The sequence below is a fragment of the Saimiri boliviensis genome, chromosome 18, assembly GCF_048565385.1.
Source record: "Saimiri boliviensis isolate mSaiBol1 chromosome 18, mSaiBol1.pri, whole genome shotgun sequence".
Classification (NCBI taxonomy): domain Eukaryota; kingdom Metazoa; phylum Chordata; class Mammalia; order Primates; family Cebidae; genus Saimiri; species Saimiri boliviensis.
Window position 1 is genome coordinate 43,964,076 of NC_133466.1, and position 14,656 is coordinate 43,978,731.

Here is a 14,656-nt window from a genome sequence, read left to right on the forward strand (position 1 = left end):
TTAGGAAGTTGCATCTATGTTTAGATTCAGCGAGGTAGAAACACGTTTCTTCTATAAGCTGCGTTTGGATATTCCAGAGTGGATAGGAGAAGAGGCTGTAAAGAGAAATACCTTGCTCTAAAACCAAAACGGAGCTATCTAGCAGAATGGTTGTCAATGTGTGTATTCAACTTCCAGAGTTAAACATATGTGTGTTTGCAGCAGTTCAGAAACCCTTTCTTTGGAGAATGCAGAAACAGTCTTTTCCCGCACTAAAAACGCTTATAAGAGTTAGCAGTAAGAATGCGTTTAAAACACAGAAGACCCGCTTATTACGAACTCATCTGCTTTGTGTTGGATCCTTTTAGGAAGTTGCATCTATGTTTAGATTCAGCGAGGTAGAAACACGTTTCTTCTAAAAGCTGCGTTTGGACATTCCAGAGTGGATGGGAGAACAGGCTGTAAAGAGAAATACCTTGCTCTAAAACCAAAACGGAGCTATCTAGCAGAATGTTTGTCAATGTGTGTATTCAACAGCCAGAGTTACACTGATGTGTGTTTGCAGCAGTTTAGAAACCCTTTCTTTGGAGAATGCAGAATCAGTCATTTCAAGCCCTTGAGACGCATATAAGAGTTAGCAGTAAGAATGCGTTTAAAACACAGAAGACCCGCTTCTTACGAACTCATCTGCTGTGTGTTGGTTCCTTTTAGGAAGTTGCATCTATGCTTAGACTCAGGGAGGTTGAAACACGTTTCTTCTAAAAGCTGCGTTTCGACATTCCAGAGTGGATGGGAGAATAGGCTGTAAAGAGAAATACCTTGCTCTAAAACGAAAACGGAGCTATCTAGCAGAATGGTTGTCAATGTGTGTATTCAACAGCCAGAGTTACACTGACCTGTGTTTGCAGCAGTTTAGAAACCCTTTCTTTGGAGAATGCAGAATCAGTCATTTCAAGCCCTTGAGACGCATATAAGAGTTAGCAGTAAGAATGCGTTTAAAACACAGAAGACCCGCTTCTTACGAAGTCATCTGCTGTGTGTTGGTTCCTTTTAGGAAGTTGCATCTATGTTTAGATTCAGCGAGGTAGAAACACGTTTCTTCTAAAATCTGCGTTTGGATATTCCAGAGTGGATAGGAGAAGAGGCTGTAAAGAGAAATACCTTGCTCTAAAAGCAAAACGGAGCTATGTAGCAGAATGGTTGTCAAAGTGTGTATTCAACTTCCTGAGATTAACTGATTTGTGTTTGCAGCAGTTCAGAAACCCTTTCTTTGGAGAATGCAGAATCCGTCATTTCAAGCCCTAGAGACACATATAAGAGTTAGCAGTAAGGATGCGTTTAAAACACAGAAAACCCGCTTCTTACGAACTCATCTGCTGTGTGTTGGTTCCTTTTAGGAAGTTGCATCTATGTTTAGATTCAGCGAGGTAGAAACACGTTTCTTCTATAAGCTGCGTTTGGATATTCCAGAGTGGATAGGAGAAGAGGCTGTAAAGAGAAATACCTTGCTCTAAAACCAAAACGGAGCTATCTAGCAGAATGGTTGTCAATGTGTGTATTCAACTTCCAGAGTTAAACATATGTGTGTTTGCAGCAGTTCAGAAACCCTTTCTTTGGAGAATGCAGAAACAGTCTTTTCCCGCACTAAAAACGCTTATAAGAGTTAGCAGTAAGAATGCGTTTAAAACACAGAAGACCCGCTTATTACGAACTCATCTGCTTTGTGTTGGATCCTTTTAGGAAGTTGCATCTATGTTTAGATTCAGCGAGGTAGAAACACGTTTCTTCTAAAAGCTGCGTTTGGACATTCCAGAGTGGATGGGAGAACAGGCTGTAAAGAGAAATACCTTGCTCTAAAACCAAAACGGAGCTATCTAGCAGAATGGTTGTCAATGTGTTTATTCAACTTCCAGAGTTAAACTGATATGTGCCTCCAGCAGTTCAGAAACCCTTTCTTTGGAGAATGCAGAAACAGTCTTTTCCCGCCCTAGAGACGCTTATAAGAGTTAGCAGTAAGAATGCGTTTAAAACACAGAAGACCCGCTTCTTACGAACTCATATGCTGTGTGTTGGTTCCTTTTAGGAAGTTGCTTCTATGCTTCGATTCAGGGAGGTTGAAACAGGTTTCTTCTAAAAGCTGCGTTTGGACATTCCAGAGTGGATGGGAGAACAGGCTGTAAAGAGAAATACCTTGCTCTAAAACCAAAACGGAGCTATCTAGCAGAATGGTTGTCAATGTGTGTATTCAACTTCCAGAGTTAAACATATGTGTGTTTGCAGCAGTTCAGAAAACGTTTCTTTGGAGAATGCAGAAACAGTCATTTCCAGCCCTAGAAACTCTTATAAGAGTTAGCAGTAAGAATGCGTCCAAAACAAAGAAGACTCGCTTCTTACGAACTCATCTGCTGTGTTTTTGTTCCTTTTAGGAAGTTGCATCTATGTTTAGATTCAGCGAGGTAGAAACACGTTTCTTCTAAAAGCTGCGTTTGGACATTCCAGAGTGGATGGGAAAACAGGCTGTAAGGAGAAATACCTTGCTCTAAAACCAAAACGGAGCTATCTAGCAGAATGGTTGTCAAAGTGTGTATTCAACTTCCAGAGTTAAACATATGTGTGTTTGCAGCAGTTCAGAAACCCTTTCTTTGCAGAATGCAGAAACCGTCAATTCTAGCCCTAGAGAAACATATAAGAGTTAGCAGTAAGAATCCGTTTAAAACACAGAAGACCCGCTTCTTACGAACTCATCTGCTGTGTGTTGGTTCCTTTTAGGAAGTTGCATCTATGTTTAGATTCAGCGAGGAAGAAACACGTTTCATCTAAAAGCTGCGTTTGGACATTCCAGAGTGGATGGGAGAACAGGCTGTAAAGAGAAATACCTTGCTCTAAAACGAAAACGGAGCTATCTAGCAGAATGGTTGTCAATGTGTGTATTCAACTTCCAGAGTTAAACTGATGTGTGCTTCCAGCAGTTCAGAAACCCTTTCTTTGGAGAATGCAGAAACAGTCTTTTCCCGCCCTAGAGACGCTTATAAGAGTTAGCAGTAAGAATGCGTTTAAAACACAGAATACCCGCTTCTTACGAACTAATCTGCTGTGTGTTGGTTCCTTTTAGGAAGTTGCATCTATGCTTAGATTCAGGGAGGTTGAAACACGTTTCTTCTAAAAGCTGCGTTTGGACATTCCAGAGTGGATGGGAGAACAGGCTGTAAAGAGAAATACCTTGCTCTTAAACCAAAACGGAGCTATCTAGCAGAATGTTTGTCAATGTGTGTATTCAACAGCCAGAGTTACACTGATGTGTGTTTGCAGCAGTTTAGAAACCCTTTCTTTGGAGAATGCAGAATCAGTCATTTCAAGCCCTTGAGACGCATATAAGAGTTAGCAGTAAGAATGCGTTTAAAACACAGAAGACCCGCTTCTTACGAACTCATCTGCTGTGTGTTGGTTCCTTTTAGGAAGTTGCATCTATGCTTAGACTCAGGGAGGTTGAAACACGTTTCTTCTAAAAGCTGCGTTTCGACATTCCAGAGTGGATGGGAGAATAGGCTGTAAAGAGAAATACCTTGCTCTAAAACGAAAACGGAGCTATCTAGCAGAATGGTTGTCAATGTGTGTATTCAACAGCCAGAGTTACACTGACGTGTGTTTGCAGCAGTTTAGAAACCCTTTCTTTGGAGAATGCAGAATCAGTCATTTCAAGCCCTTGAGACGCATATAAGAGTTAGCAGTAAGAATGCGTTTAAAACACAGAAGACCCGCTTCTTACGAAGTCATCTGCTGTGTGTTGGTTCCTTTTAGGAAGTTGCATCTATGTTTAGATTCAGCGAGGTAGAAACACGTTTCTTCTAAAATCTGCGTTTGGATATTCCAGAGTGGATAGGAGAAGAGGCTGTAAAGAGAAATACCTTGCTCTAAAAGCAAAACGGAGCTATGTAGCAGAATGGTTGTCAAAGTGTGTATTCAACTTCCTGAGATTAACTGATTTGTGTTTGCAGCAGTTCAGAAACCCTTTCTTTGGAGAATGCAGAATCCGTCATTTCAAGCCCTAGAGACACATATAAGAGTTAGCAGTAAGGATGCGTTTAAAACACAGAAAACCCGCTTCTTACGAACTCATCTGCTGTGTGTTGGTTCCTTTTAGGAAGTTGCATCTATGTTTAGATTCAGCGAGGTAGAAACACGTTTCTTCTAAAAGCTGCGTTTGGACATTCCAGAGTGGATGGGAGAACAGGCTGTAAAGAGAAATACCTTGCTCTAAAACCAAAACGGAGCTATCTAGCAGAATGGTTGTCAATGTGTGTATTCAACTTCCAGAGTTAAACATATGTGTGTTTGCAGCAGTTCAGAAACCCTTTCTTTGGAGAATGCAGAAACAGTCTTTTCCCGCCCTAGAAACGCTTATAAGAGTTAGCAGTAAGAATGCGTTTAAAACACAGAAGACCCGCTTATTACGAACTCATCTGCTGTGTGTTGGATCCTTTTAGGAAGTTGCATCTATGTTTAGATTCAGCGAGGTAGAAACACGTTTCTTCTAAAAGCTGCGTTTGGACATTCCAGAGTGGATGGGAGAACAGGCTGTAAAGAGAAATATCTTGCTCTAAAACCAAAACGGAGCTATCTAGCAGAATGGTTGTCAATGTGTGTATTCAACAGCCATAGTTAAACTGATGTGTGTTTGCAGCAGTTCAGAAACACTTTCTTTGGAGAATGCAGAAACAGTCATTTCAAGCCCTAGAGACGCATATAAGAGTTAGCAGTAAGAATGCGTTTAAAACACAGAAGACCCGCTTATTACGAACTCATCTGCTGTGTGTTGGTTCCTTTTAGGAAGTTGAATCTATGTTTAGATTCAGCGAGGTAGAAACACGTTTCTTCTAAAAGCTGCGTTTGGACATTCCAGAGTGGATGGGAGAACAGGCTGTAAAGAGAAATACCTTGCTCTAAAACCAAAACGGAGCTATCTAGCAGAATGGTTGTCAATGTGTGTATTCAACTTCTAGAGTTAAACATATGTGTGTTTGCAGCAGTTCAGAAACCCTTTCTTTGGAGAATGCAGAAACAGTCTTTTCCCGCCCTAGAGACGCTTATAAGAGTTAGCAGTAAGAATGGGTTTTAAACACAGAAGACCCGCTTCTTACGAACTCATCTGTTGTGTGTTGGTTCCTTTTAGGAAGTTGCATCTATGTTTAGATTCAGCGAGGTAGAAACACGTTTCTTCTAAAAGCTGCGTTTGGATATTCCAGAGTGGATAGGAGAAGAGGCTGTAAAGAGAAATACCTTGCTCTAAAACCAAAACGGAGCTATCTAGCAGAATGGTTATCAATGTGTGTATTCAACTTCCAGAGTTAAACATATGTGTGTTTGCAGCAGTTCAGAAACCGTTTCTTTGGAGAATGCAGAAACAGTCTTTTCCAGCCCTAGAAACGCTTATAAGAGTTAGCAGTAAGAATGCGTTTAAAACACATTAGACCCGCTTTTTACGAAGTCATCTGATGTGTGTTGGTTCCTTTTAGGAAGTTGCATCTATGTTTAGATTCAGCGAGGTAGAAACACGTTTCTTCTAAAAGCTGCTTTTGGACATTCCAGAGTGGATGGGAGAACAGGCTGTAAAGAGAAATATCTTGCTCTAAAACCAAAACGGAGCTATCTAGCAGAATGGTTGTCAATGTGTGTATTCAACAGCCAGAGTTAAACTGATGTGTGTTTGCAGCAGTTCAGAAACTCTTTCTTTGGAGAATGCAGAATCAGTCATTTCAAGCCCTAGAGACGCATATAAGAGTTAGCAGTAAGAATGCGTTTAAAACACAGAAGACCCGCTTCTTACGAACTCATCTGCTGTGTGTTGGTTCCTTTTAGGAAGTTGCATCTATGTTTAGATTCAGCGAGGTAGAAACACGTTTCTTCTAAAAGCTGCGTTTGGATATTCCAGAGTGGATAGGAGAAGAGGCTGTAAAGAGAAATACCTTGCTCTAAAACCAAAACGGAGCTATCTAGCAGAATGGTTGTCAATGTGTGTATTCAACTTCCAGAGTTAAACATATGTGTGTTTGCAGCAGTTCAGAAACCCTTTCTTTGTAGAATGCAGAAACAGTCTTTTCCCGCACTAAAAACGCTTATAAGAGTTAGCAGCAAGAATGCGTTTAAAACACAGAAGACCCGCTTCTTACGAACTCATCTGCTGTGTGTTGGATCCTTTTAGGAAGTTGCATCTATGTTTAGATTCAGCGAGGTAGAAACACGTTTCTTCTAAAAGCTGCGTTTGGACATTCCAGAGTGGATGGGAGAACAGGCTGTAAAGAGAAATACCTTGCTCTAAAACCAAAACGGAGCTATCTAGCAGAATGGTTGTCAATGTGTGTATTCAACTTCCAGAGTTAAACATATGTGTGTTTGCAGCAGTTCAGAAACCCTTTCTTTGGAGAATGCAGAAACAGTCTTTTCCCGCCCTAGAGACGCTTATAAGAGTTAGCAGTAAGAATGCGTTTAAAACACAGAAGACCCGCTTATTACGAACTCATCTGCTGTGTGTTGGTTCCTTTTAGGAAGTTGCATCTACGTTTAGATTCAGCGAGGTAGAAACACGTTTCTTCTAAAAGCTGCTTTTGGACATTCCAGAGTGGATGGGAAAACAGGCTATAAAGAGAAATACCTTGCTCTAAAACCAAAACGGAGCTATCTAGCAGAATGGTTGTCAATGTGTGTATTCAACTTCCAGAGTTAAACTGATGTGTGTTTGCAGCAGTTCAGAAACCCTTTCTTTGCAGAATGCAGAAACCGTCAATTCTAGCCCTAGAGACACATAAAAGAGTTAGCAGTAAGAATGCGTTTAAAACACAGAAGACCCGCTTCTTACGAACTCATCTGCTGTGTGTTGTTTCCTTTTAGGAAGTTGCATCTATGTTTAGATTCAGCGAGGAAGAAACACGTTTCTTCTAAAAGCTGCGTTTGGACATTCCAGAGTGGATGGGAGAACAGGCTGTAAAGAGAAATACCTTGCTCTAAAACCAAAACGGAGCTATCTAGCAGAATGGTTGTCAATGTGTGTATTCAACTTCCAGAGTTAAACATATGTGTGTTTGCAGCAGTTCAGAAACCGTTTCTTTGGAGAATGCAGAAACAGTCTTTTCCCGCCCTAGAAACTCTTATAAGAGTTAGCAGTAAGAATGCGTTTAAAACACAGAAGACCCGCTTCTTACGAACTCATCTGCTGTGTGTTGGTTCCTTTTAGGAAGTTGCATCTATGTTTAGATTCCGCGAGGTAGAAACACGTTTCTTCTAAAAGCTGCGTTTGGACATTCCAGAGTGGATGGGAAAACAGGCTGTAAAGAGAAATACCTTGCTCTAAAACCAAAACGGAGCTATCTAGCAGAATGGTTGTCAATGTGTCTATTCAACTTCCAGAGTTAAACTGATGTGTGTTTGCAGCAGTTCAGAAACCCTTTCTTTGCAGAATGCAGAAACCGTCAATTCTAGCCCTAGAGACACATATAAGAGTTAGCAGTAAGAATGCGTTTAAAACACAGAAGACCCGCTTCTTACGAACTCATCTGCTGTGTGTTGGTTCCTTTTAGGAAGTTGCATCTATGTTTAGATTCAGCGAGGAAGAAACACGTTTCATCTAAAAGCTGCGTTTGGACATTCCAGAGTGGATGGGAGAACAGTCTGTAAAGAGAAATACCTTGCTCTAAAACGAAAACGGAGCTATCTAGCAGAATGGTTGTCAATGTGTGTATTCAACTTCCAGAGTTAAACTGATGTGTGCTTCCAGCAGTTCAGAAACCCTTTCTTTGGAGAATGCAGAAACAGTCTTTTCCCGCCCTAGAGACGCTTATAAGAGTTAGCAGTAAGAATGCGTTTAAAACACAGAAGACCCGCTTCTTACGAACTCATATGCTGTGTGTTGGTCCCTTTTAGGAAGTTGCATCTATGCTTAGATTCAGGGAGGTTGAAACACGTTTCTTCTAAAAGCTGCGTTTGGACATTCCAGAGTGGATGGGAGAACAGGCTGTAAAGAGAAATACCTTGCTCTTAAACCAAAACGGAGCTATCTAGCAGAATGTTTGTCAATGTGTGTATTCAACAGCCAGAGTTACACTGATGTGTGTTTGCAGCAGTTTAGAAACCCTTTCTTTGGAGAATGCAGAATCAGTCATTTCAAGCCCTTGAGACGCATATAAGAGTTAGCAGTAAGAATGCGTTTAAAACACAGAAGACCCGCTTCTTACGAACTCATCTGCTGTGTGTTGGTTCCTTTTAGGAAGTTGCATCAATGTTTAGATTCAGCGAGGTAGAAACACGTTTCTTCTAAAAGCTGCGTTTGGATATTCCAGAGTGGATAGGAGAAGAGGCTGTAAAGAGAAATACCTTGCTCTAAAACCAAAACGGAGCTATCTAGCAGAATGGTTGTCAATGTGTGTATTCAACTTCCTGAGATTAACAGATTTGTGTTTGCAGCAGTTCAGAAACCCTTTCTTTGGAGAATGCAGAATCCGTCATTTCAAGCCCTAGGGACACATATAAGAGTTAGCAGTAAGGATGCGTTTAAAACACAGAAGACCCGCTTCTTACGAACTCATCTGCTGTGTGTTGGTTCCATTTAGGAAGTTGCATCTATGCTTAGATTCCGGGAGGTTGAAACACGTTTCTTCTAAAAGCTGCGTTTGGACATTCCAGAGTGGATGGGAGAACAGGCTGTAAAGAGAAATACCTTGCTCTAAAACGAAAACGGAGCTATCTAGCAGAATGGTTGTCAATGTGTGTATTCAACTTCCAGAGTTAAACTGATGTGTGCTTCCAGCAGTTCAGAAACCCTTTCTTTGGAGAATGCAGAAACAGTCTCTTCCCGCCCTAGAGACGCTTATAAGAGTTAGCAGTAAGAATGCGTTTAAAACACAGAAGACCCGCTTCTTACGAACTCATCTGCTGTGTGTTGGTTCCATTTAGGAAGTTGCATCTATGCTTAGATTCCGGGAGGTTGAAACACGTTTCTTCTAAAAGCTGCGTTTGGACATTCCAGAGTGGATGGGAGAACAGGCTGTAAAGAGAAATACCTTGCTCTAAAACCAAAACGGAGCTATCTAGCAGAATGGTTGTCAATGTGTGTATTCAACTTCCAGAGTTAAACATATGTGTGTTTGCAGCAGTTCAGAAACCCTTTCTTTGGAGAATGCAGAAACAGTCTTTTCCCGCCCTAAAAACGCTTATAAGAGTTAGCAGTAAGAATGCGTTTAAAACACAGAAGACCCGCTTCTTACGAACTCATCTGCTGTGTGTTGGTTCCTTTTAGGAAGTTGCATCTATGTTTAGATTCAGCGAGGTAGAAACACGTTTCTTCTAAAAGCTGCGTTTGTACATTCCAGAGTGGATGGGAAAACAGGCTGTAAAGAAAAATACCTTGCTCTAAAACCAAAACGGAGCTATCTAGCAGAATGGTTGTCAATGTGTGTATTCAACTTCCAGAGTTAAACTGATGTGTGTTTGCAGCAGTTCAGAAACCCTTTCTTTGCAGAATGCAGAAACCGTCAATTCCAGCCCTAGAGACACATATAAGAGTTAGCAGTAAGAATGCGTTTAAAACACAGAAGACCTGCTTCTTACGAACTCATCTGCTGTGTGTTGGTTCCTTTTAGGAAGTTGCATCTATGTTTAGATTCAGCGAGGAAGAAACACGTTTCTTCTAAAAGCTGCGTTTGGACATTCCAGAGTGGATGGGAGAACAGGCTGTAAAGAGAAATACCTTGCTCTAAAACGAAAACGGAGCTATCTAGCAGAATGGTTGTCAATGTGTTTATTCAACTTCCAGAGTTAAACTGATATGTGCCTACAGCAGTTCAGAAACCCTTTCTTTGGAGAATGCAGAAACAGTCATTTCCCGCCCTAGAGACGCTTATAAGAGTTAGCAGTAAGAATGCGTTTAAAACACAGAAGACCCGCTTCTTACGAACTCATATGCTGTGTGTTGGTTCCTTTTAGGAAGTTGCATCTATGCTTAGATTCAGGGAGGTTGAAACACGTTTCTTCTAAAAGCTGCGTTTGGACATTCCAGAGTGGATGGGAGAACAGGCTGTAAAGAGAAATACCTTGCTCTAAAACCAAAACGGAGCTATCTAGCAGAATGGTTGTCAATGTGTGTATTCAACTTCCAGAGTTAAACATATGTGTGTTTGCAGCAGTTCAGAAACCGTTTCTTTGGAGAATGCAGAAACAGTCTTTTCCCGTCCTAGAAACTCTTATAAGAGTTAGCAGTAAGAATGCGTTTAAAACACAGAAGACCCGCTTCTTACGAAGTCATCTGCTGTGTGTTGGTTCCTTTTAGGAAGTTGCATCTATGTTTAGATTCAGCGAGGAAGAAACACATTTCTTCTAAAAGCTGCGTTTGGACATTCCAGAGTGGATGGGAGAACAGGCTGTAAAGAGAAATACCTTGCTCTAAAACCAAAACGGAGCTATCTAGCAGAATGGTTGTCAATGTGTGTATTCAACTTCCAGAGTTAAACTGATGTTTGTTTGCAGCAGTTCAGAAACCCTTTCTTTGGAGAATGCAGAAACAGTCTTTTCCCGCCCTAGAGACGCTTATAAGAGTTAGCAGTAAGAATGCGTTTAAAACACAGAAGACCCGCTTCTTACGAACTCATATGCTGTGTGTTGGTTCCTTTTAGGAAGTTGCATCTATGCTTAGATTCAGGGAGGTTGAAACACGTTTCTTCTAAAAGCTGCGTTTGGACATTCCAGAGTGGATGGGAGAACAGGCTGTAAAGAGAAATACCTTGCTCTAAAACCAAAACGGAGCTATCTAGCAGAATGGTTGTCAATGTGTGTATTCAACAGCCAGAGTTACACTGATGTGTGTTTGCAGCAGTTTAGAAACCCTTTCTTTGGAGAATGCAGAATCAGTCATTTCAAGCCCTAGAGAGGCATATAAGAGTTAGCAGTAAGAAAGCGTTTAAAACACAGAAGACCCTCTTCTTACGAACTCATCTGCTGTGTGTTGGTTCCTTTTAGGAAGTTGCATCTATGTTTAGATTGAGCGAGGTAGAAACACGTTTCTTCTAAAAGCTGCGTTTGGATATTCCAGAGTGGATAGGAGAAGAGGCTGTAAAGAGAAATACGTTGCTCTAAAACCAAAACGGAGCTATCTAGCAGAATGGTTGTCAATGTGTGTATTCAACAGCCAGAGTTAAACTGATGTGTGTTTGCAGCAGTTCAGAAAAACTTTCTTTGGAGAATGCAGAAACAGGCATTTCAAGCCCTAGAGACGCATATAAGAGTTAGCAGTAAGAATGCGTTTAAAACACAGAAGACCCGCTTATTACGAACTCATCTGCTGTGTGTTGGTTCCTTTTAGGAAGTTGCATCTATGTTTAAATTCAGTGAGGTAGAAACACGTTTCTTCTAAAAGCTGCGTTTGGACATTCCAGAGTGGATGGGAGAACAGGCTGTAAAGAGAAATACCTTGCTCTAAAACCAAAACGGAGCTATCTAGCAGAATGGTTGTCAATGTGTGTATTCAACTTCCAGAGTTAAACATATGTGTGTTTGCAGCAGTTCAGAAACCCTTTCTTTGGAGAATGCAGAAACAGTCTTTTCCCGCCCTAAAAACGCTTATAAGAGTTAGCAGTAAGAATGCGTTTAAAACACAGAAGACCCGCTTCTTACGAACTCATCTGCTGTGTGTTGGTTCCTTTTAGGAAGTTGCATCTATGTTTAGATTCAGCGAGGTAGAAACACGTTTCTTCTAAAAGCTGCGTTTGTACATTCCAGAGTGGATGGGAAAACAGGCTGTATAGAAAAATACCTTGCTCTAAAACCAAAACGGAGCTATCTAGCAGAATGGTTGTCAATGTGTGTATTCAACTTCCAGAGATAAACTGATGTGTGTTTGCAGCAGTTCAGAAACCCTTTCTTTGCAGAATGCAGAAACCGACAATTCCAGCCCTAGAGACACATATAAGAGTTAGCAGTAAGAATGCGTTTAAAACACAGAAGACCTGCTTCTTACGAACTCATCTGCTGTGTGTTGGTTCCTTTTAGGAAGTTGCATCTATGTTTAGATTCAGCGAGGAAGAAACACGTTTCTTCTAAAAGCTGCGTTTGGATATTCCAGAGTGGATGGGAGAACAGGCTGTAAAGAGAAATACCTTGCTCTAAAACGAAAACGGAGCTATCTAGCAGAATGGTTGTCAATGTGTTTATTCAACTTCCAGAGTTAAACTGATATGTGCCTACAGCAGTTCAGAAACCCTTTCTTTGGAGAATGCAGAAACAGTCATTTCCCGCCCTAGAGACGCTTATAAGAGTTAGCAGTAAGAATGCGTTTAAAACACAGAAGACCCGCTTCTTACGAACTCATCTGCTGTGTGTTGGTTCCTTTTAGGAAGTTGCATCTATGCTTAGATTCAGGGAGGTTGAAACACGTTTCTTCTAAAAGCTGCGTTTGGACATTCCAGAGTGGATGGGAGAACAGGCTGTAAAGAGAAATACCTTGCTCTAAAACCAAAACGGAGCTATCTAGCAGAATGGTTGTCAATGTGTGTATTCAACTTCCAGAGTTAAACATATGTGTGTTTGCAGCAGTTCAGAAACCGTTTCTTTGGAGAATGCAGAAACAGTCTTTTCCCGCCCTAGAAACTCTTATAAGAGTTAGCAGTAAGAATGCGTTTAAAACACAGAAGACCCGCTTCTTACGAAGTCATCTGCTGTGTGTTGGTTCCTTTTAGGAAGTTGCATCTATGTTTAGATTCAGCGAGGAAGAAACACATTTCTTCTAAAAGCTGCGTTTGGACATTCCAGAGTGGATGGGAGAACAGGCTGTAAAGAGAAATACCTTGCTCTAAAACCAAAACGGAGCTATCTAGCAGAATGGTTGTCAATGTGTGTATTCAACTTCCAGAGTTAAACTGATGTTTGTTTGCAGCAGTTCAGAAACCCTTTCTTTGGAGAATGCAGAAACAGTCTTTTCCCGCCCTAGAGACGCTTATAAGAGTTAGCAGTAAGAATGCGTTTAAAACACAGAAGACCCGCTTCTTACGAACTCATCTGCTGTGTGTTGGTTCCTTTTAGGAAGTTGCATCTATGTTTAGATTCAGCGAGGAAGAAACACATTTCTTCTAAAAGCTGCGTTTGGACATTCCAGAGTGGATGGGAGAACAGGCTGTAAAGAGAAACACCTTGCTCTAAAACGAAAACGGAGCTATCTAGCAGAATGGTTGTCAATGTGTGTATTCAACTTCCAGAGTTAAACTGATGTGTGCTTCCAGCAGTTCAGAAACCCTTTCTTTGGAGAATGCAGAAACAGTCTCTTCCCGCCCTAGAGACGCTTATAAGAGTTAGCAGTAAGAATGCGTTTAAAACACAGAAGACCCGCTTCTTACGAACTCATCTGCTGTGTGTTGGTTCCTTTTAGGAAGTTGCATCTATGCTTAGATTCCGGGAGGTTGAAACACGTTTCTTCTAAAAGCTGCGTTTGGACATTCAAGAGTGGATGGGAGAACAGGCTGTAAAGAGAAATACCTTGCTCTAAAACCAAAACGGAGCTATCTAGCAGAATGGTTGTCAATGTGTGTATTCAACAGCCAGAGTTACACTGATGTGTGTTTGCAGCAGTTTAGAAACCCTTTCTTTGGAGAATGCAGAATCAGTCATTTCAAGCCATAGAGACGCATATAAGAGTTAGCAGTAAGAAAGCGTTTAAAACACAGAAGACCCTCTTCTTACGAACTCATCTGCTGTGTGTTGGTTCCTTTTAGGAAGTTGCATCTATGTTTAGATTGAGCGAGGTAGAAACACGTTTCTTCTAAAAGCTGCGTTTGGATATTCCAGAGTGGATAGGAGAAGAGGCTGTAAAGAGAAATACGTTGCTCTAAAACCAAAACGGAGCTATCTAGCAGAATGGTTGTCAATGTGTGTATTCAACAGCCAGAGTTAAACTGATGTGTGTTTGCAGCAGTTCAGAAAAACTTTCTTTGGAGAATGCAGAAACAGGCATTTCAAGCCCTAGAGAGGCATATAAGAGTTAGCAGTAAGAATGCGTTTAAAACACAGAAGACCCGCTTATTACGAACTCATCTGCTGTGTGTTGGTTCCTTTTAGGAAGTTGCATCTATGTTTAAATTCAGTGAGGTAGAAACACGTTTCTTCTAAAAGCTGCGTTTGGACATTCCAGAGTGGATGGGAGAACAGGCTGTAAAGAGAAATACCTTGCTCTAAAACCAAAACGGAGCTATCTAGCAGAATGGTTGTCAATGTGTGTATTCAACTTCCAGAGTTAAACATATGTGTGTTTGCAGCAGTTCAGAAACCCTTTCTTTGGAGAATGCAGAAACAGTCTTTTCCCGCCCTAAAAACGCTTATAAGAGTTAGCAGTAAGAATGCGTTTTAAACAGAGAAGACCCGCTTCTTACGAACTCATCTGCTGTGTGTTGGTTCCTTTTAGGAAGTTGCATCTATGTTTAGATTCAGCGAGGTAGAAACACGTTTCTTCTAAAATCTGCGTTTGGACATTCCAGAGTGGATGGGAGAACAGGCTGTAAAGAGAAATACCTTGCTCTAAAACCAAAACGGAGCTATCTAGCAGAATGGTTGTCAATGTGTGTATTCAACTTCCAGAGTTAAACTGATGTGTGTTTGCAGCAGTTCAGAAACCCTTTCTTTGCAGAATGCAGAAACCGTCAATTCCAGC